A 23,732-nucleotide genomic window follows, 5' to 3' on the forward strand; every position below is an offset into this window, starting at 1 on the left:
TTTTTTTAATGTCCTCACACTCTCTTGAGATACTTTGGTTACTATTTTAGCTCATCTTCACACATAGCTAGAAAGTCATGCTTCTTACTTCCTTTTACGAAATTATATCTGAATAGAGTCACCGATGTCGGTTTACATTCAGCTCAGGAGGCAGCAAAGACTGAAATAGCTTTCATGACGCACACGGAGCTTTTTCATATGAGTAAGGTCTTTTTTTTATTAGAGCATACTGCCATCAGTCAAAACTCAGCGATGGCATGGTGATGTTTGCATGCAAGTGAGCCAGGAAGGTGGATCTGCTGCACTCACTTGGGGAACTGATGGGAACAATTGGAACAGCACAGCTGAAGAAAGAAGTCTGTTTGTGCTTACTGAAAACATGCTTATTCTGGCAGCAAAATCCAGAAGATGAAAGCTGTCATTTGCAATATAAATACTGTGCTGGGATTTCATATTCTTTATTCAATGTCACCAGTGAGGACATTTTATGCTTATGAGACAGCATTTTAGTAGTCTCAGCTTTTTGGCTAGGTTCTTTTAGAGAAATCATCTGCAGTAACATTTTCAGGCTATTCACAAACAGAAGATTCTCCAGGAAAAGCATAAATCCATGACACAGCAAACTAAAGCAAACACTAAATAAGCCAGTAACACAGTGGTTGATTAAAAATGAAGATATTATTATCAAAACGTCTGAAAAAGGTATAGCATGGAAAACGTTTCTTAATTCAGTATAACATCTGCAAGTTTTACTGCTTGTTCCAATTCTTAAATAATTTCTCACTTCATATTCTTCAGCTGGATCAGAAGCTCTATATGACTACTGGATCCAAAGGTTAATGCTATTAAAATACTTTATTTCTAAATGGTATGTTAAGCATCCATTTTTAAGAAACTATGCTAAAAAATGATTTTTTTTTTTTTTTTTGTTAGAAACATACATTACAGAACAAGACTGAGCTATTTACAGAAGTTATATATGTTTCAGGAAGACATTCTAGAGTTTGAGAAGTCAAATGTCATAATAGTCCTTAACTAATACACTGAACAAAAAGGAAAGTTATTTCAGAACATGGTAAACTCCACATCTCACTCAGCGTGCTTTTCAAATGGCTACATTTTATAGGAATAGCGTATGTTATCCAACTCATCAACTGAGTAAGTACAATCTTAAATCTTGCATTGAGATACTTATCATACATGAATTTAAATGGAATATCAACTCTTAATCTCCCTTACAGCCTAGAAACAGATTACAGATCATAGATACAGAAATTATAATAAGACACATACTTTTAAAGTTGTGTTGAAGGAATGTTTTTTAAAGTTGAATGTTAAACTTGAGAAAAGCCAAATTAGAAGTACCTTTTACTTAGATGAGCAGCGGTATCTTCAACTTAGTCCTCACTACGTGCATTCTTATGGTACTACCATTAACTTCATAGTCATATGTTGTCCTCTGTCCCAGCATAGCTTATTTAGAAAATCACAGACTCATTAATATTGGGAAGATGACTAAGATCATCTAGTGCAACCATCAACCCACCTCCACCTTGCCCACTAACCACGTCACTCAATGCAACATCTATGCAATATCTACCCTTTTCCTGAAAACTACCAGGGACAGTGACTCCACCACTTCCCTGAGCAGCCTATTCCACTCTTTCAGAGAAGAAATTTTTCCTGACATCCAATTTAAACCTCCGCTGGTGTAACTTAAAGCTCTCGTGCTACTGCTAGTTAGCATGCAGGACAGTTCTCTCACTAGAATAGAGAGCTCAAGAATGTATGAAACACAAGGAGCAATCTATGCCAACTTATAATACTGTAAGGGACTAAATTTGGCCAAAGATTTAGGCTTACCCAGCTCAACGAAGGGAGATAAGCAGTCTATAAGAAGTGGTCTCTCTTTTTAAACGACATGGATCACTTTGTGCTTCCCTCTCCATAAGTAGGGAAGTAAGGCACCAGTACTTGGCTCTCCTGGCACTTCAAATCCTTTCTGCTCAATACTACAAATAAAAGGTTTCTTGAATCCAACACTCAGCATTAATGAAACTTCTGTTCTCAATCTGTAACTTCCCTGTCCAGCTGCAATACTATAAAGATAAATCAACACGGCATTCAAATAGCTACTGTATGAGGTGCCCCCTCTCCCCAAAAAAATATCATTAGAGAAATCCAAACTTCTCTGTTCTTAATATGCAATAAATACAACACTGAGCCACAAAAAGAAAGAAAACAGAAAGGAAAAATAAAGAATAATCAACAATTGGTTCTTAAATATGATCACACTACATAGTAAATACTAGAGCGTTATGCATGCACACAAAGAATAAAGTTAACTTTTGGGACAAGGAGTTGCCCTCTATGCTAGGGAATGGATAGATTGTGAAGAGTTAACCTTAAGAAACAGCCATGATCAGGTTTAGAGCTTGTAGTTTAAATTAGGAATTAAATAATCTTAAAGGTCCCTTCCAACCCAAACCACTTTATAATATGATATAAAACCAACACAGCTAAGCAAGGACCTGACAGTCGTATTGAGGGAACCCAAACTATTCTATAATTTCATGATAAGTTACCATTGATAAATTTCATTTCCTAGTTTGGAGCACCAGATACTGCATAGTTAGGGTCTTTTGTGTGTTTTTGTTTTGTTTTTTTTCTCCCCATCTAGTGTAAGTGCAGTTTTTTGTGTTTAAATAAAACAAACAACATCCCTTAAAAAATAGATCACACTGACATTTGTATATATCCATAGGACAACTAAAATCTTTATACTCTTCATATTCATTGCCAAAGTTTCCTTGCAACTTCAACTGCAGAATTAACAGATCGCAAATTGTTTACTGCTCTGTAAGAGGAATGAAACTAGACAAAGTTGAGGCCTGCTTTGGCTGTGCTCTTCTCAAATATTTGCTGAAAGCAGAATAACTGTAACACTTGCTATTTAAAGCAAAATTAACCCCAAACACATAGTTTTACATGATCTATTTAAAAATACATATATCCAGCTGAAGTCAACATGAAGCATGTAAAATGTTAGGTCAGTTATCTTAATTTTGGCAGAATAACAAATAAAAGAAAAACAGATTCTGTCAGCAAGTTTATCTGCTGTAAACCTCCAGCATCTATTACAATCCTCCTCTCACTCTTCAGGAGAGACTCTTGGCCTTGGATATCCAGCATGGCCATGGCTGTGGCCTTACACACCTGGCAGATGCGTGAATGTTCAGTTACTTTTCTCTTTGCACAAAAAAGCTGCAGGAAGATGGGCAGTAGTAGAACTGCTGGTGCACTGCATTTCTGCCTCTTTATAGAGAGAGTCAAGGCTGTGGCTGTATGTTCCAGTGATCCCTTTCCACCAGAAAGATTGCCTGGAGGTGGACAATTCGGTTAGAGCAGCATTAAGGCTTCTCTGACATTAGCCAGACACTAGCGAGACACTTACAGGAGAAAAGCCAGCATAAAAGTGGCCAAAAGCCAGGGTTTGGACCATTTGTCATCTGAGCTGTGCCAAGAGCAGCCCCTGTCAGGGCCGAAAGGTGTATGGGAGTTCTCATCCCATTCCTGTCCAAAAATGCTCCCTTAGAGTAACATGCCAGAAGTTAAATTACTTGATTTTGGTATTTCCTAATGTACTTATTTACTTTTCCTTAAAACATCTAATTTGAATTCCTTGCTCCGAGCACAAGATAAAACAGGTTTCCTGGTGGGTGTATGAGATCCAAGAGTGAAGCGCGGTGATGACGCTATCCTTGCAGAATATATCATACAGCTGGTGCACAGCCAGTCATCAAACCAGCAGATGAAACACTAGCTGGCAATAAACCTTTGTCTTATTATAGCCATAGAACAGCTAAGGTTTTATTCCAGATTGTATGCAACAAGAGTTATTACAAAAATGCTAAATAGTGACAAGGAACTGCATTATTCGTAAGGGAAAAAAAAAAAAACTGCACCAAAATGGAAAGTGGCAGGAACGAGTCTGATTTGCGTTTCTAGAAATGTTTAATTTACACCTTTCTGTGCTCAGTGCTTTTTCTGCGCGTATGCTGGGAAGAAGCTCCTCAGACTCAACCAAAGCAAGCGCAGAGATTGCAGTCTTCCCCAGGAATCAGCCCAAGTAAGACACCACTCTGTACCATACAGTTACTTATATAGGCACAGCTGCTTTTTCCAAAGACAGCAGATATTACACAATATCACCACCTTATGTACTGGGGAGGACCGAAAGGAGTGTCCTGAAGACCCATCAGGAGCACCTGAAAACCCTATCAGTTCTTTTCCCAGCTGGCTGATGGCTCTTTCCCTTTATCTCACCCTTACTTATATTTCCCCCTCTCCCTATCTCATGGCCTTGTTGTTTTTTGTTTGTTTGTTTGTTTCATGTTTCTTTTTTCCCCACCACAATGTACCTTTTTCTATAAAGAGTTGATTTGTATCATCAGCTGTGGCTGAATCTGGTGATGGAGCTTTGTGCATGTAAGCCTGGCTCAACACCCTTGGCACAACAGTGCCACTTACCTGTAATGCAAAGAATTAGTGAACAGCAGCAAGTTCCCTTTTACTAATGAAAAACTAAAGCCCTGCATACTTGTAAGCTTGAAAAAGAACACTTCAAGAATTCTGTATTTTCTCTCTAGTATAAAAATTACATAAAAACCATGGCTATACTCCAAGAAGATCTGCAGTCCTTTCTGAATTGCTGGTAATCAACCAGAAGGTTGCAAACGGCCACAATTGCATAATTCAAGTGCATAAATGGATTCTGAGGGTGCAAGGAAGCAGATGGTAGAATTCTGTTTTTTACTTACATGTTTATTTTAAATGAATTTTATTAATAGCAATATTGTATTTCTCAATGTACTTAAAGAAATTAAGAGACTGTAGTCAAGCTTAGAAGTAGGATATTAATCCAGTCTATTTTTGTGAATAAAAACTGTTTGTGATGGAATGGAGAAAGGAGACACAAAAAAGGAAAAGAAAAAAAAAAGACATTATTTAAATATAGTTTAATCTTGTTTTACATTTGTATCTCTTTTCAAGAAACAAGTATTCACACCAGACTATTTAAATTTATTGATTGCTATCAAATGCAAGATTTCTAAGTGTTTACTGTTATGGCTTTGTTCATTTTTCAGTCAGACCCTGGAAGACAAATTACAGACTACCAGCTCACTTCTAAAATGAATCCTTATCTGCACAATGGGAATAAAATCTACTTAAAATGAACAAATATAAATGCAACATTAACCTTATACAGCTTTGCAATTTCCATAGTTTTAATACATCGCTACTCTGAATTCTAAAATATTCAATGTAAAATAACAGCTGTTGAATATAGTCTATCATGATGGTTTTACATGAAGCAATGCACATTGCGTACCTAATAAAGCAGCATCCTTTCATTTCTTGAGGATTCAAGACAACTAACTTATCTGTTTATACAACACTAAACAATTTGAATACATTTCATGTTGTCACTTTGCAATGTCACCCGTGTAGGATGTTAAATGAAATGGAATTCCACTATCTAACAGAAACTGTTTTAATTAACAAGACAGTTTTCTGACTATAATTCGCATAATCCAAATTTACATGAAGGGAAAAGAATTTCTGGAAAAGAAAGATGTTGCTTGGCATAACAAACATGTCGGACCTCAATGAGGGCTCAGAATGCAGTGTGAGATAGCCCATTTTAAGTCTTTGATTTAAACATAAAATGGAAAAAATAATAAAAAAGAAAAAAGTAACAGAAGAAATGGAAGGGATACTATGCTTTAACAAGTTTGGAGAAGGAAGTGATTGGTGAGGATTTTATAATTACATATCATATATGCAATAGAAATGTCTTAATGGCATACTTGAACTATGTATGCATTTACTGAGAATGGAACTGGCAAAGAACATTAAAGGGGAAAGAAAGAAATAACAATTCTCATGAAATTAAGAAACTCACCAAAAGTGAAGAAAGAATGATAACAAAGGAACAAATGCAACGATCTCCGGGAAAGCAGATATTAATATAGTTCCAGTATATTCTCAAGTATAACATCTTCCCGTGGGAAGCAGTTCTCAGGGAAAAAAATTAGTTCAAGAAAGTGACAGGTCCTCACTGAAATAATATTAAGGTCAGAAGCACAAACTAACCTATATGAAAAGATGGCAAGTACATAACCTGAAATTTAGGGAAGATGCTAGAGGGAAAACTAACATGAATATAAAAGAAGCAACAAACAAGCTAAAAGAAGCAGCATAAAATTATATACAATCAGTTGGGAACATTGAAACATTTTTCCTCTTGCTTGTTAAGTGTATTATTAGTAAAAAAAAAAAGATCAAGAAAAGTTCTCACTCAAAGGAGAAAGACTAAAACTCTGTGTTCCCGACAAAGCAGAAATGCAGTGTATTTCTGGTTCAGTCTTCAATTTTTAAAAAGTTCTCTAGTTCTACATATTTAATGATGAAAAAAAGAAAAAAAAATGTCCTGCTGGAAAATGAATAAAAACTAAGGGTAGAGGAAGAAAAGCACACAAAGACAGAGGTTTAATAAAAGTCAAGTTTCAGCTTGCGCAATTTTTGAGCCACAGGAGTAGGGAAAAAGGGCTACCTCACATACACAAGAGCAGTCTGGTCAACTTTAGCTCAAGAAAAAAATCTTATAAAGAGAAAGCTAGAAGATAATATAGAAAACATCTGTAACAAAATACGTCACAGTCAGCAAGGATTCTCTCTCTGCTGTGATGTTATGAACTTTGCTCCCCTAACTGTTTCAGTGAGCGAGCTCTAAAAGTGCTTAAGAAGGAGACTGCTCGATGGATTGGAAAAGCTGATGGTAGGTGGCTATCAAACATGGAAAATGGATTAATTGATTTTCTCCAGCTTTGTCTCCTTTGTTCATGTCTAGTCAGTATTTTCATTAACTGTTTGGATTACAGGATGCAGAATATCCTTAAATTTACCAGTGATAGCATCCCAGTAGGAACAAATAAAGCAAAACAAAAAGCAGAAGAAATGATAAAAATTTGTAATTTCTAAGCAGGAAGAATTACTCAAATGAAAATAGGCCACAACTGAATTAGGATCACCAATGTCATTTTGGAGCTGCAAACTTGGCAGTCAGCAGCTCCAAAGTACTTAACTGATCCTAACAACATAATCTAAGGACAGGATCACAAGTCAGAGATGTATGAAAGGCAGTGCCCTTCAATGGATGAACAGGAAAGAACACAGCCTAAAAGGCATGAAAACATTCTTTCATGTGAGTTGAGAATGGCAAGGTCATTGATCAGCTTGTCTGGGGTGCTGCAAGAAGGTGCAGGAAGAGCAGAAGTGGTTTGGCCAAAAACAGTAATGATGATCAGACTTGTAGTAAACAGCAGGGAACATATTTATTTTCTAACTGCCAGAGATTTTAAGAATGAGTTACAAAAATACATATTTATGTACAACATTTATGTACAACAATTATTTATGTACAACTCACCTTAATTTATGTAAACAGATATCTGTAAACCAAAAATACCACAACAATAAAGAGTACTCGAACAACCAGGCAATGGACAGTAGGAAGTTAATAGTCACAAAATACTCCGGCTTTCTCTGTATTGCTGCTTTTTCCTGAGTCAAACACATGCTCAATTTCATGGAGTTAAGAGCAAAGCTAATCTCTCTTGCATATCTCATACTCTTGTTTTATTGGAGTAGAGATAACAGAGGTATTACTAGTGATTTTGTAGTGATTTTTTAGTTATTTATTTTTATGTTAGTCTCCACAGCAAATAGACAAACTCTCTATGCATATACTGGGTTGGTTGAGTATCTATTTCTAGCAGTCAACAATCTTGTGTTTGTATGTAGTATTTAAGTGCTATACTCAAAAATTCATAAAAGCATTCATATGCAGTTTGCAATGGCTATACACAGGCACAGAGGAAGCCTAAATAATGTAAGATCAAAAGTGACAGAAAGAAAGAATTTATTCTTGGATCCCAAAAGAGACCAGATGGGGTTTGTAGCAAGCCAGAAAGTTACTGACTTCTTGGGCAGAAAATAATCCCTACAGAAAGGACCAACCCTACTCAGGGAAAAGTCATCTTCTTCATTTCAAGTTTTCTGAGTTCCATGAAGTTCATTGCTCTAGTTTTAAGTACATAAGGAAGTTCTGAACAGATCTCAGGCATTCTGAAAAATGAGAATGGATTTTGTTTCATTCCTGGCACCTGACCATGAAAAATCATGCTTGAAAAATCTGATATCCTTCTATAATGTCATGACTGACTGGGCAGGTGAGGCGAGAACAGTGGATGTTGGCTACCTTGACTTCTGCAAGGCTTTTGACACTGTTTCCATAAAATCCTTGTAAGCAAGTTTAGGAAGTGTGGGATGAACAAGTGGGCAGTGAAGATGGTTGATAATTGGATGACTGGCAGAGTTCACAGCGTTGTGATCAGCAGCAGAGTCTAGTTGGAGGCCAGTAGCTATAAGTATTCTCCAGGAGTTCAACATCATGAATGCCACAGATGAAGGGATAGAAGGCACCTAGCAAGTTCACTGATGATACAAAGCTGGGATGAGTGGCTGACACACCAGAATGCTGTGGTGCCATTCAGAGAGACCTGGACAGGCTGGAGAATTGAGTGGAGAAAAACCTGATGAGGTTCAACAAGAGCAAGTCTACATTCCTACATCTGGGAAGGAATAACCACGTGCACCTGTACAGGCTAGTACCTGTCCTGCCATGCTGTAGAGAAGTTCTGCGGGGAAGGATAAGGGTGTCCTGGTGGACAACAGGTTGACCATGAGCCAGCAGTGCATGCGCTCATGGTCAAGAAGGCCATTGGTATCCTGGGGTGCATTAAAAAGAGCATTGACAGCAGCTCAAGATAAGTTATCCTCCCTATTATTTATTCTTATTTTATGTAACAAGTCAAAGACAAGAGGTACAAACAGAGATTAGGTTAGAAATACCTAATTTATTCCCCCTTTTCTACAGTCCAGCTCTGTATAATCTGTTCTGGCCGCATAACTGAATGTTCTCATAAATCCCACAGAGCCTCATCCCTTTCTAGTTTACTGGCACCCATATTCTTTTTTTTTTTCATTATTATTATTATTATTTTTAATTACAGTTTTTGGAATTATGCCAGCCACACAGAACAAAGATATTCCTGGCACACTATGTAACCAACACAACAAGACGTGTGGCATAGAAGTAGGTGGTTTTGCATGACTGTGTCCTGGTATCTGCTTGTCCTGCCATCCACATACCACAACTCCTCCACTCAGGAAGTTTCCAAGCTTTTGCACAAACCTACTAGAGAGGATAAATGTGTATGCAGAGTAAGCTCCCTCACGTTTTGAAAAAGCGTAAAACAGTGCTAATCAATGCACAAATGTCAACTACATTTTGCAATCAATCAAAGCTTGAAGTAATAGAAAAATAATGTTAACCTCTAGTGCTGGATAACTCTGTTTTGATGGTAGTTCATTAACGTCATAGTCTCAATAAAGAGAAATTCAGTATGAAAAAAATCTAGGGTCTACAAACTACATTTATTACCCTAAATTCAAATCAAATTAAGTATTAAATTCAGCAAAAGTAAACACCAAGACATTCTGTGAAAAGACTGTTTTTCTGAGCAGCCTGTGAGGGTTTTTTTTCTGCCCTATCCTACAAGGGAGTAGTAAAGAGCATGCCACCTTTCCCTGGCTAATCTCATTATATCAGATTTGAATCATCTTAGGACAGGCTCAGAACTCAGAGTCTTTAAAAGCACACAGTAGATCCTACATCTTTTCTTGCCAGGAAGAGAAAATCCCACCATCTCAAGGAAAAGACCTCGGAAGTTGTATCCTTCTCCAAGGGATGTTTAGCCTGGCTGAAGGCTGCAGAGACAAGCACCATCCCATGGGGAACATGAGGGGAAGGAAGAGAGGGAGGAGCTTCAAATCCTGGGAAAATGTTCTGCAAGGTCAGGAGATTACTGCTGATCAGCCAACAAATTGATGCACTATTCCCAGAAGGAAGGAGCAAACAAAATGAAACCTTCATCCTTTCCTTTCATCAAAATGGAGAACCAAAGAATAATGGCAGCTAACTGGTTTTCACATTCCTTACATCTGAAAATTTAATTCCAATGAAGAGATAGAAATATTAAAACAAATACTTTCACTGAAAGAAGAGATAATCTTCTCAAAAGAGGGAAGAAAAGTAGTAAAAATTACAAGTGAAATAATTTTGCTATAAAAAGAAAGGTTTTTTTATTTACTTATTCCAATATACAACTAAGATTTACTCATCTTGAGGTACAGATTTGCCTCAAATGATGCTTAGAAATTGAATTGGATTAGTGGTTACTGGGTATAATTCTCTTTACTAGCAAATTAATTTTAGATAAGTTGTACAGGATTTACAAATAAATAAATAAATAAAAGAACAAAACAGTAACCTTCCAGAAGTTATTCTATTTCACAGAAAGTTAATTTTCACAAAAAGTTTCAGAAGAAGTAGAGAAATAACATTTCAGTACTCTACGTAGCTTCACCCAAGCCTACAAGGAAACAGGCATTCAGTTTTGGCTGTGATGTTCCCTGGCGGAATGACTTCATATCCATCAGAAAGCTCCAAAAGAATCAGAAATAGAACTCATAATGACACAACAATTCATTGGATAACAAATAATTTTAAGGTATCCTCCAAGGCACTATAATGACAGAAGAACATAAGTTACTAGTCAACTATTTCAGAAATAAGATAAGCCAGCTGCTTTGAAATCATTTCTATTAATGTAATATAAAATTCTGTTTTATAAACACGCACTAATTAAGTGAGTGTTCAATAAAAAAAAAAAAGTCTCCTCTTTCACTATCTCATCAGCAATGCTCTTGCATTTACTACGTTTGATTCTCACTTAGCTATCCAACTATATGACTATCAGTTTTGAAGGGTTAGTGCCCTCCACTCTGGTTTAGTATTTCCATTAACCTTTGCAACGAATGTACAAAAACACTTCAGTTGTGAAGGCTGTTGCATTAATGCTATAATCAGAAATTACCTTTCATCCAACATTAATCATGGATAAACAAAATGACCAAGCATCACAAAGAGTAATTAAGAAATTACATCTACAACCTCTAGTTCAAGAAATATCAAGTTGAAGAAATAATGTCAGAGGGGAAGATGGTGAAACAGACATCCTGAGTCATACATTTTCCAAGGAGGAAAAGGTAAGTCTCCTCTTCGATAATGCAAAACTACTAACTCTACAGAATTCTTGAAATATAACAAGGATAATGATAGGACAAGGGGCAATGGTTTTAAACTGAAACAAGAGAGGTTTAGGTTAGGTAGTAGGAGGAAGTTTTTCACTCAGAGGATGGTGACACACTGGAACAGGTTGCCCAAGGAGGTTGTGGATGCCCCATCCCTGGAGGCATTCAAGGCCAGGCTGGATGTGGCTCTGGGCAGCCTGGTCTGGTTGTTGGTGACCCTGCACACAGCAGGGGGTTGAAACTAGATGATCATTGTGGTCCTTTTCAACCCAGGCCATTCTATGATTATATGATTCTGTGAACATACACAGACTAAAATCAAGTCAGACAGTTTTATCTTTATTCTCCCTTTTCAGAGTAATCAGATTAAAGAATGGGAGTATTTACCATGATAAGATGCTACACAGGTTTAAAAAGCCACTATAAGGAGGCTTATATTGCTACTTGCAGATATTCAGGATTAACTAAACCTTCAAGTGCACAGTGGAAACTGTGAAATTACAGGTATTAAGATCTGTGATGTGCTCTAAATATAGATAATTTAGGTCATAACCATAAGAGATACGAACAGTTCTCTGAGATAATCCTCATGTGACACTGGTATTACTTTAAAAGGAGTATTTCTATAATAACTTTGATTAAATATAGAAATGTGACAGCAGTGACTAAATCTAGATGCTGCATGGCTCTTCTTTGAGGTCCTTCACACAAATTTGACTGCAGTTGCTGGACGGACAGCACTAAGATTTCTCGGAAGAAAACAGGTAAATTAAAGTCTCCCATCAAGGCATTTGTACATTTTTAAGATGTTTTACAAAATGTTTTTGGAGATTTAAACTCACTTCAGAAAGAAACTCCTATTCAGAGAGAAATTCCTCTATAGTTTGTCACAAAATATTATTCTGAATGTCAGTAATCTCTTAGCATTTCATCTATTATCTTTGCCAGCGCTGTTAATTCCCTGAACCCTTGAACTCAAGAAGTTACTAACATGCTGGAGCATCTAAGGCTGGCTAAGTTACTTGCTGCAGTTATTCAGATAAGAAGAATTAAAATGAGAAAGAGCAGGAGACACACAGCTGGCTGCATGCAGTGGGCAAAAGTTTTCCAGAGTGAAACGACAAGAAGCATTTACAGTTGACAATCATCCCTCCCTGTCAGCTTTCAGAAAGTGAACAGTGTCGCCAATACGCATAATTTTGTAGGTACTGGATTCCTCAGTCCTTATTCTTATGGCTCGTGGCCTTAAAATTATGTGATTTAGCTAGAATTTCAGCTTTCATTAAAAAAAATAAAAAATAAAATAAAGCTAGTATTCCGGGCCTTGCAATTTTGAGAGGAGGTTTAAAAATGTTTCCCTAGCCTTGCCTAAAGCTCAGAATCTTTGCGCTAAACTTTATGAGTGACACGGTTTTCAGTGTTCAGCTCATGACTTCCTGAGGTCTGCAACTAAACTAAACTAAATTGCCTTTACCTTTCTCATCTTTTTTCTCTATTTTCTTTTCTTCCTTGCTGATTTGTCATCATCAGCCATGGTTCTCAGATGTTCTTTGCTTTTCTGCTTTGAAGTTCTTTGTGATTTCCCCTCCCCTCTTTCAGCAGGCACCTGCTACATCCTCTTTCCCCTTTCTCAGCTGACTCTGTGAGGATAAACTGGACAAGATTCTGCCCTGAGATCTCCGTGCCATCATACCTGTCTGATATCTCTGCAAAGCTGCTTTTTTCAAGGGCTCTCTGGAAAAAGTGGAAGAAATGCCACACATCATCTACAGCTGAGTAGATGAAATGTTGGTGTTCCCCGTAACAGGCCACTGGCTTTGTGTTGAATTAATAACATGGACCTGAGAACCTTATCTTGTCCTTCCTGGAGACTCGCCTTAGGCTCTTAACAGAAATTACATAATGTCCAGGTAACCATTAGGCAATTTGCTTTACTTTTTGCTTAGCTTTGTGCAATTGTGCTGTGTAGTGCCTAATATACTTTTACAACCAATAGACAGTAATAACCAGGAATTATCCTGCACAGAATGAGCTGTGTATCATCTTGGAGCAAAAGGTAGCAGACAGGAGCATGTGCACAGGGTGAAAGCAGTGTCCTGAGAGTGTCCCTGACATGGGACCCATCCTGCGGTCCATGACCAACCACCATCAAGGGAGTGTGGTCTTTGGGATAAAGAAGGGAGCAAAGAACCAATATCCAGTTTAAAATACCATTCTTGTTGTAGCATGAAATTATATTGCTATGAAGGAAAGGAAAGCTGCAAAGCACATTGACACACACAGTAGCAGCCACAATGGATTCTATCCTGAGGTAGAAGAACCCACCAACATCAGCTCTGTACTTCTGCCATCACAGCACTCTATGCTGACAACTCTGACCCTAATCTCAGCTGCTCCCATAAATATTAGGACTGAGAGATGAAGTGGGAAGAGAAAGGGATGTAGATTAGAAAGTGTGTACGTATGTTCTTTTCACTACATATAGTTTGAAACTATTGAAATCAAAATAACAATAGCTATTTAATTATGAACTCTTGGCTTTGCATATTAAATGCTTCCTTTTGTCCACCACGAGTTTACGAGCTATAAACTGATAATAATTCAACCAACCTATTCTGTGACTGAGATGCAACACAATTAATGAGATAAGACATTTGTCTAAGAACACCATTTCTGAAAAAAACATCCATGAATAAAAGCAGCTGGAACATCAGGATTGCCTCCCAAGAGGTCAATTCCCCTAAATCTAAATCAAGCTGGTTTTTAGAAGTGAAAAGTAAAATCTGGCTCATTTTTCCTACAGATTGCAAAAGTGAAAGTACAACATTTTTGTCTCTTTAAAAAAAGGCATGCTGTTAGCTAGCTAAACCCAGCTCACCAAATGGACAGCGTTAAACTGTTTGGTTTTTTTTCCTCTTGTATCATTCAAATTATTTGCTTTGAAGTTGTCCAAGCAGCACAAGGCAGATCTTTTTCAAATCACACTTCCCACATCTTCATTCTACTCCTTTCAAGATTCAACACTCACAAATACATTATTTTATATATATTTTTATTACTACATCTAATAAATAAACCAAGTCCAAAACTTCTTTGGTTTGTATAATTTTCTATTACATAGAGAAACGTAATTTGTAGAAATGTGGGACAACTACTGAACAAGTAGTAGTTTTAGAAACAAATTACTAAACTTGAAAATGAAGTGAATAAAACAGGAATAAACACAATCATGTAAAAGTCTCTTAAACTTTACTGTTTTCTTCTATAAAAAGTTTGAAATACTGTATGCTTTTTCTAGTCATTTATAACACTGCAAACTTTTCCTTGGTATCCAGAAATCTCAAACCAAGCAACATCAAAAATAAGAATAACTTGTGACCTGTCCCTGCAAGACTATACATCAGTTTTTCAGTTGGATTTTTTCTCCTACGCATGGTCACTTATTTGGAAAGATCAAGAACAAGAGGAATCTTTTGGATAGGATGTTCGGTTTTACATTGCTTAGAGCTGTATTTAGCTCTCAAAAGTACCAAATGTTCCTAAGCAGAGGAATAAAGATAGAGTCACTGTCAGAATTCAACAAATATTGTTGCTGTCTTTATCCTTTCCACATAGAATGCTGAAGACTCTGATTTTACTGTTTGAAAATTCTCTCAGCAGAGAGAACTGCAAGTGAAAGTAAAAGTGTTCCCAATTCGGAAGCTACTGCCCAGTATTACGTGAACTTAGAGGAAATATTTTCTAGCTAGACTGAGTGAAGGCGTTAAGTATCTTTCAATCCAACTGCAGATTGGATAAGAAAACATGAAATACACTTTGCAGCTTTATTTTGTCACGTTGAAAAGAATTACATATATCCATATATATATATAATTCTTTATATACACATACACACACGTGTATATATAAACGTGTTTCACATATGAACATTATCCACAGTTTAATATCTCCTTGGCCACTAGATTTGCAATCATTATATATGCTTTCCATGGAAAAAAAAGAATTCCCTTTATGCAAAGGGAGCAGTGAGTTTTCCTTGCCCTACGATGAAAGTAAATGCAACAGAGATGACTAAGGTGGCATTACCTGCAACAGCAAATTACTCCTGAAGCAATGCTGGCACAGAAGGATTCCCAGAATGAGTTTCAACAATAAAGTAATCAACGTTACACGTGCCATTTAATATCCCAAAAAGCTTACAGAATTCAGCAACACGTCCATAACACATTTTTCCCTTTTAAATGGGAAATTTAGATATACACAATTTCTAATTCTATGTTTTTGTTTTTTTTTTTAAAGCCACACTATGATTTCTACTTAAAAACATAAGATATAGCTTTATTGTATCGCCTTATAAATAAGCTTAGATTTCTGCCTTTTAATTTTTCAGTAGCACAAGAGGGTATTTTCATTTAAAATCTAGCAGCTATGAATACAGTATTTTCTTTTTAATGGTTCTGTAGACAATTGTATTGAACAATATTATGCATATCTTGAAGACTTTGTTACCATAAAGCACAAACTGGAGAGGAAGAAAGGTTTCAAACTTAAGCAATAAAGCAAACGAACTAATCCTCTGAGCCAAGAAAGAAATGTCTGACATTAGAAGATTTTTAAAAGTGTCAAGGAACTTCCACCAAATATAAAAATAAATAGTAAGAGGTGAAATCTATTCACAACCTCCAAACCTTGAAGAAGCTACCAAGTTTTTGAGAAACATCCAAAACACAATGTCAATATTAAGTAGATGGTGTATGATAAGAGAGAGCTGCTAAAAATCAAGACCACATGGCTTTCATCTTTTTGAGGTTTCAGGGCACTAGCATGAGAAATCAACTGAATTTACACTGTGAACTATATTGCCAGAGCCATCACTGAATCACAGTCCTAAAGAGGAGCACAAGTGCAGCTCCAAGTGCAGCAGGGAGACAACTCAGTAAAACGTGTTATCATGCAAGATTCTCTTTCAATCTTCAAAACCAAGTTTAATAGAAAACAGCCACATCTTACTATGTTTATGCAATAAATAGAGATAAGATACAAGGACGACCAGAAAACACTATCTGAGGTACTACAAAAAAAGTTAATCACTTTCAGGTTTTATTTCCCCAGGCTAAAACACTGAAGAGTGCTAAGAATCACAAGCAAGATGTTACAGCATTTTTAAAAACAAGCAAGGAATGACAGAACTTTGAAAAGCTTGCAAATGAAATGCAACAGAAATGAGGCTTGAATGAATGGAAAGCAGAGTTGTTGCACAGCGGATGGACAGGAATTAAGAGCACTGATCACTCTGGTTCTATCCAGACTCAGCAAATTCACTTAAAATTCTCCACATAAGTTGAACTGGGTTTTATCATTCAAACAAGCAAAAACATCTTATTTGGAAAACAAACAAACAACAACAACAAAGACAGGAGCGTTGCAGATACGTACAAAAAATTTAAGACCAAAATCAGAAATTATAATGCCTACTCATGCTAATCATTCCACAGAGGCAAATAATATGTGCTAAGGAAGATCTCAGCGGAATGTAGGTACTGGAGGAAGATGTTAAAAAGGAACCTACTAAAATAAAATGAGCATATAAGGAAACAACATGAGAAATGAAAGAGGCAGCAACCAATCCAAAAGCAGAGGCCAAAAGTCCACTTCATGCACTTGTTTGCTCAGCATACAGAGCCCAGGAAACCTCAAACGAGTCCTGGAAAACAAGGTTCGTGACTTGAGAGGGAATCTAGACAAATGAAAAATGTTCTGTTTGAGACATTTACTGATTATTACATTTACAGACTGCTGTATTTGCCGTTTATTTCATGTGGATTCTGCTTCTTTTTCACACAGTGAAAAAATCCCAAAGAGGTGGGATTTGCTAGTAGAAACATGAGGGCCACTTATACAAGATTTCAGACTCAGTACTTTAATCAAAGTGTACATATACACAGACACACAATTTTAACTCTGGAGATCAGCCATCCAAGTGTATCCATCCTTTTGCAATATGAGCTGTATATTGAGTATAACTACTTCATGAAGTCTAAAAGTAGCCTTTGGACAAAAGATATTCTGAACTTATAAAAAATGTTGATGACTTGCAGTACTAAAGAAAATGGAATAAATGTTCCAATTTATTAGAAGAAAAAAAAAATCAACACAAAAACAGCAAAGAACTCAAAAGAAAATTATATATACATATTAAAAAAAAAATCAACATTCTTTAGGAAAGAAATTTTAGAAAAGACATTGCACAAAGACCCTTTTCTCACTGCTAGTGAAAATAAGGAAGTTTGTGCTCTGCCTTAAAGCAGCATAACAGAGCCATTGTGAATTGTACCCAACCTGCTAACTAACAAACAAACAAATGAAGGCAGTTAAGAATGACCCCAGCCACTAGACACAAAGAGTAGATAAAGCATACTGTCTGCACAGTTGGTTTTATTTCCATATCTAGGAAGCCAAATATTAGCGATGAAAGGAATTTCTGCAAAGGAAATTATTTCTTCCCCCCTCTTTAAGCTTAAAATGAAGGCAGCTCTCAAGTTTCCCCTTTTTGCACGTGGCAGAAAGCAGCCAGCAGCCCTCCCTCCACCACTGCCTGGCTGCAGAGATGCACCAGCTGGGCAAGGAGCAAGGATGCAAGCTGTCAGGTGCCTTAATGAACCCCATTGCCATGGCTTATGTGGTGAAATTGAGGGAAAAGGCCAGGCAGAGAGGGACAAATAATCCATTTTGGAAAATTAGGACTAATAAATTTCTGTCCACATGCAAGTTAGCTGTTCCCTCTATTAAGTACTTGCTTGACAAATATAGAGGTAAGTAAATGAACGGCCACGGATCAGAGGAAATGTAGTGATTATTTATGAAGTGAAGCAGAAGTCATGCAAAATGTACTTTCAAGGGTACTGTAGTAATGAAATTAAAGTAACTTTACTTAGAATGTCCTTCAGGCCACAGTTTAAGAACACTCAAGTATTTCAGCCAGCATTCTCGCTGAATGAAAATGATCTCTCACCACGACCCCTCAATTATGTCTTCTGATTCCCATACATTCTCTTCAGGTTCAGAACCACAATTTACAGCAATGGGGTTAACAGGATCAGAAAACTAACACTACTTGAAACTATTTTTCCTCATTGCATTTAACTCTAATAGTTCTCAGTATTTCAACATGCTAGTAATATAAACAAATGCTTTCCCAGCAAGAGAGCAAGTTAAAAGCATTCACCTATAGAAAAATGATATGTTTATAGCATTAAGTAATTAGCAGAGTCCAATAAAGAAAACCAATGACTGTGAATCAACTCTGCTTATGAACTTGTTTAAATAAAATTGATTTGAAATATGTTTCTTTTTCAGTGTCGCACGTTATCTGGATGCTGATCTCCTGCCCTTTTGTTTACGCAGTTTGGTAATAAAAGGAAATGACTTCATGGAAATTCTTTTAAAGACTACTTTTTGACTTAAACAAATTTGAATTTTTTTCACTATTTTAGCACACAAATTTCTGGCAGCCTACTAACAAGTAAATAAATACTTCTCTCAGTCAAGCGCAGGCTCATCTTCACCTGTATTTATCCTTTGTAAACACACATTACAGTGTAATAAATGCCTCTGTTGATAGACATTCTAACCTGATCAGAGTCATTTAAAAGATTGCTAAATCACAGAAGGGCTTGGGTTGGAAGGGACCTCAAGGATCACCAAGCTCCACCACTCTCCCTCCCCCCACCGCAGGCAGGGCACCTCCTCCACACCTAATACTACAGCAGGCTGGTCCAGGGCCCCACACAACACCTCCAGGGCTGGGGCATCCACAGCTTCTCTGGGCAATCTTATCTGCTGATTTCAGCTAGGCTAAATTGAATGACTAATCCTAGGTTTGAGTACAGAATCTATATTACAACTTAAGCATTCAACATAAAACATATTACTCAGAACTGGTTTTCTTCCACACAACCTACCATCTCACAACTTAAAGGATAGTAGGAGTGACTTAGAGGCCATTTAATTCATGACTTTTTCTTCAAGTTCTAGAAGAACACTAAAACATACTTTTTTCCTATTTGTCTTAATGCAACCTTGATATTGAATAATAAGATTAATTTATGTGTTAATAAATAAAACTATTAAGTTTGCGTGGCAACGGAGTCCATCCATGGAATTCTCCTCCTGATTACACTGAAACTGGCTTTAAGTGCCACTGTGGGTTCTAAGCACCACCCACCGGCCGTGGCTGGCTTTCAGCATACCAGTCTGCATGAGCTTTTAGCCAGGCTGTTTAATCTTAGGGCTACTGGTCAGGGAGTGGAAGCAACTTGAATCTTTTCTACCTCTAAAAGCAGACGTCCGAAGCTCTGATAGCTTCTGTTGGTCACCTCAGGAGGGGAGATGCTGAGGAAATGTATGCTGGGACTCAGAAAGGAATAAAAGATGAAAAAGACATCAGAAATATCTGCAGAATGTGCAATGAATAACTGAGCTTTCACCTATTTTACCTCCCAAACTGAAACAACTTTCTGTAAGGACTGACTATGCATAGTGAACAACACATATCTGGTGTAAATACAGACAACGTCGAATCAGAATTTGGCATTGAAGAATTTGCCATAGGGGCATCTGAACAAAAACTACAGCACGCTATATGTGACCCAACAGCCATACAGACAGGTTTGCCTGCTCTGAAAAATTCAGACAAAGCAACTGTATAAAGAAAATACTTGCAAAGAGTAAGACAAAACTGTTAATGCCTGCTACTATAAGAGCGTTTTATGCAACAGAGATATGACAGAGGCAGTGGCTAGTTTCCCATAACCACTTTTACTGTGTTTTCACTTCTTGTCATTATCTTTTTGACGAAGGTCACCAAAAATTAGTATAGATTTCAGACAGCCTGACAGGAGACAATTGATATTTAAAGGAATGCTTGGCAGTAGCCAAAAGTAGTTTGGAAAGAGACTGAGCTTCAAGAGAGCTCTGCAGCACCACTGACCCCACGCTCAGCACTCTCTTTCATAGGATAAACAGTGACTGAAAATTATAGCAGAGCTGCTTATTGCTGAAATACAGTGTTTCATACCCATCATTTGGCATTTTACAGATATTTAGAGAAGCCTTACTCTCCACACATGAAACTTCTCTGCGTGTTATTCAACTGACTGCTAAATTTGACAGTGTTATGCAAGAACATGTGCGTCCCCCACCTCTGCAAAAGGTTTTTTTCCTGTGCATATTTGATACTGATTTCACACAGGACCTTGCATTTGTTAAAGCTGTTGCCACCCTTAATATAGCTAAAGCAACACGGAGCAGCTATTCAACTGTTGCTAAAAGGCATCATCCGCTTAATTTGCTGATCCTCAACAGTTTAATTTCCTTCTACTGCATTAAAGTTCTCAAACCTTATATAGAACGTGACGAACCAAAGTCACAAGAAATACAGAGTGTACTGAAATGCTAATCAAAAACCAACTGAAAATTTCTTTAGCTGAGAAAAAAGGAAAAACACAATAAGGACAATTTAAAGTGTACACTTTCAAGGTTTAGAAAGCTTTTCACTTATTGCAGAATTCTATAAATACGTATTTTGACTCTCTTTAAATGAGTATGTGGCCACAAAGCTGGATTAGATTTATATTCTTTGAACAAGATGAATTTGTGCTCTTAAATCTTGAATAGCTGCTTAATTTACTAGTTAAATTCAAATAGTATGTTCTGCACTGCACCAACGCGTTATCTTCTATTCCCGTTCAATGTTATTCCACCAAAAAAGAACATCAACAGATTTCAGTAATTCGATAAGACATCCTCCCCCTTTTTATCTCCACCAAACTTTTAGCTTGTTAGAAAATGTGTCAACCAACTTAAAGAAGGAATGAATGTCAGGACATTGGAAGTAGACAACTTGTTTCTATAAACACATTAAATGGATAATACTCTATTTTATCCAAGTAGAACGTTGATTGTTTCTTTTTATTTTTTTTTAAATAAAAAGATAGAAAAGAAGAAATAAGCAGGGAGACAAGTGGAAGAGTTTGCTACAAAGAGAGTCCAGCCTATTTCTCCCATATTTCTGACAAACGCTAAGATTTTTCTTAGCCACTGATTTGAAGAGGGCTCTGTAAACTCATTTTTCTCCAGCTGCACGAATGTTTATCACTTAATTTATTTTAGTTCTACTTAAAACATTCAAAACAAACATACATATTTCAGCAAGAAAGAAAAGATTTGTTTGTAGATTTTGACATGGAAGCTCTTGAGCTAGTTCCCATTTACAGAAAATCATGAAAAGAAATGAGTTTATTTAATGAAAAGCAAGATTCAGAATTGCATTTTTATGATGCCTAGAGCTTGATGCTATGGTTATATAGACAGGTAAACAATATAAATATACAACACCACAGCAGTACTGTCACTGAACTCTATGAGTGTCTATATGATCCATCTTACAAAACAGTATACTTGTTGCAACATCTCAGAGAAACTGATATAGAACTTAAATTTACTTTGCTTTGGATACATGCTCATGAAATGTGACAGTATCAGAAGGACATTAATTGTTTATCACTTTTGAGAAAGAGAACTTTTCTTTGTCCCCAAATAATGTCTACTACCAAATGTTCAGTAAAACATTTGAGAATAAGATGCAGTTATGGCATATTTAACAGCTTTTCATCCCTGCAATTCCAGGCTCTCATAAAGGAGGTTGCCTTAGTAGGCATGGTTTATTACATCTAGGTGTTGTTTTTTTTTCCTGATAAAAGAATAGTGTGGAGAGAGCTTCAAGTCAAGATTAATACATACTGGGAGAATCTGCAGGAAGTCATGTACAAGGACAGCTATTAACTGTGCCTAGAATTAATGATCATGGCTTCAAGAACCTAATTATGAATAAAACACAGAAAAAATATCAGTCTCTCTGCAGTGACATGAAAGCTGTATGTAGAATGTAATGGATGTTATGATTCAGCAGTTGAAAGGTACACTTGTCTCGGTTCCTGTCTCCAGCAGTAGAAGACTGAAAGATCTTACTCCATACAGTAAAAGATAAAGGGTTTCTCAGATGAAAAATACACACTTCAATCTTGCAGTTTGGAGCTTTCAGTCTCCATCAAACGCCCATATCACAGGACACTACTGCCTATGAGGTGGCACCACTGACCATCACTGGGTCTACTGACAGAGGTAAGAAACAATTAATGCAGCAGCTGCAGATAGAAGTTTCTTGAATGAATATTTTGGATTCAAAGTCACTAAACGTGTTGTCAGATATACACAGTGTCTTGGTTTCCCTTGGGACAGAACTATTTTCTTCAGGTGTCTGGTATGATGCAATGTTTTGATTCTAGGAGAAAAAATGATGTGGCTAATACATCAGTGCTTATTTATAGTTGCCTGTTAAGCAGTGTAGTAAAGAGCCAAGGCACTTCCAAGTAAAGAGCCCAAATAGCTAGGAGGGAACAGAATTAAGATGGCTGACTTAAAACAGCCAAAAAGATATTCCATACCATGACATCAGCTGGAAGGAGTTTTGAAGATGGTGGGAATTCTTCTGGCTCTAGGGGCTCAATATTGTTTTACTCCTAGAACCAAATCATAGCATCATACCAGACACTCTGAAGAACCCAGCTGAAACTAAGACACACAGCACAGTGCAGAGTGCAAAATAAAACTGAGTATCTCAACCTTGAACAGTACTCAAGATTGTCAGTGCTCAATTCCCTGCACTTCCTTCTTCCCCCCCATTTTCCAAATGAGTCATAGAACAAGGCTGAAACAATCAATCTCCTTTTTGTCCATTTCTTTCCAAACCCATTTCATCCCATTTGCCTTCTCCCTGCCCTCAGGCCTGCATCTTAATCACAAGCTTTCCAGAGGAATTAAAGCTTGTCTTAAAGATTTCACCCAGCTCTGAGCCTTAAGACAAGATGAGATATTGCTCTGGAAGACTGAACAGCAAAGAAACTACATTATGCTGGATTACTTAATCTGGTGATTTTGGATTCAGAAGAGTTTAAAAGTAGAGGAGGGGAATCTTTCCCTCTGAGTTCACACACACAGCGGATATACTCCAGCACAGCTCCTCAGCATTACTCTTCCAAGAGGGAGGTACTGAGCTCCTTGTTCATCAGCTCCTCAGCCATCCCAGTCCTCACGTCACTCCCACCAGAGATGGGACAGGCACTGGAAACACTCCTCTTCTTCATCCTCCTGTTGGGATGCCAAATATCACAGCCTCATTCCTGCAGCTGATAGCTTGGGAAACAGGGGAGACAGCACAAGGCAGGCCCCACCAGGCAAGGGGGCAGCCACATACATTCAAGTCCACTAAGCATACCACATCATCCACAGTGACTGGATTGTCAGGAAACACCAGGGAAGAAAATAAAGTATACGTTTTCATGCATGAGTCACTCAGCTGGCTGCAAGAAAGAGAGTAAGGAGACAAAATAACA

The sequence above is a fragment of the Meleagris gallopavo genome, chromosome 6, assembly GCF_000146605.3.
Source record: "Meleagris gallopavo isolate NT-WF06-2002-E0010 breed Aviagen turkey brand Nicholas breeding stock chromosome 6, Turkey_5.1, whole genome shotgun sequence".
Taxonomy (NCBI): domain Eukaryota; kingdom Metazoa; phylum Chordata; class Aves; order Galliformes; family Phasianidae; genus Meleagris; species Meleagris gallopavo.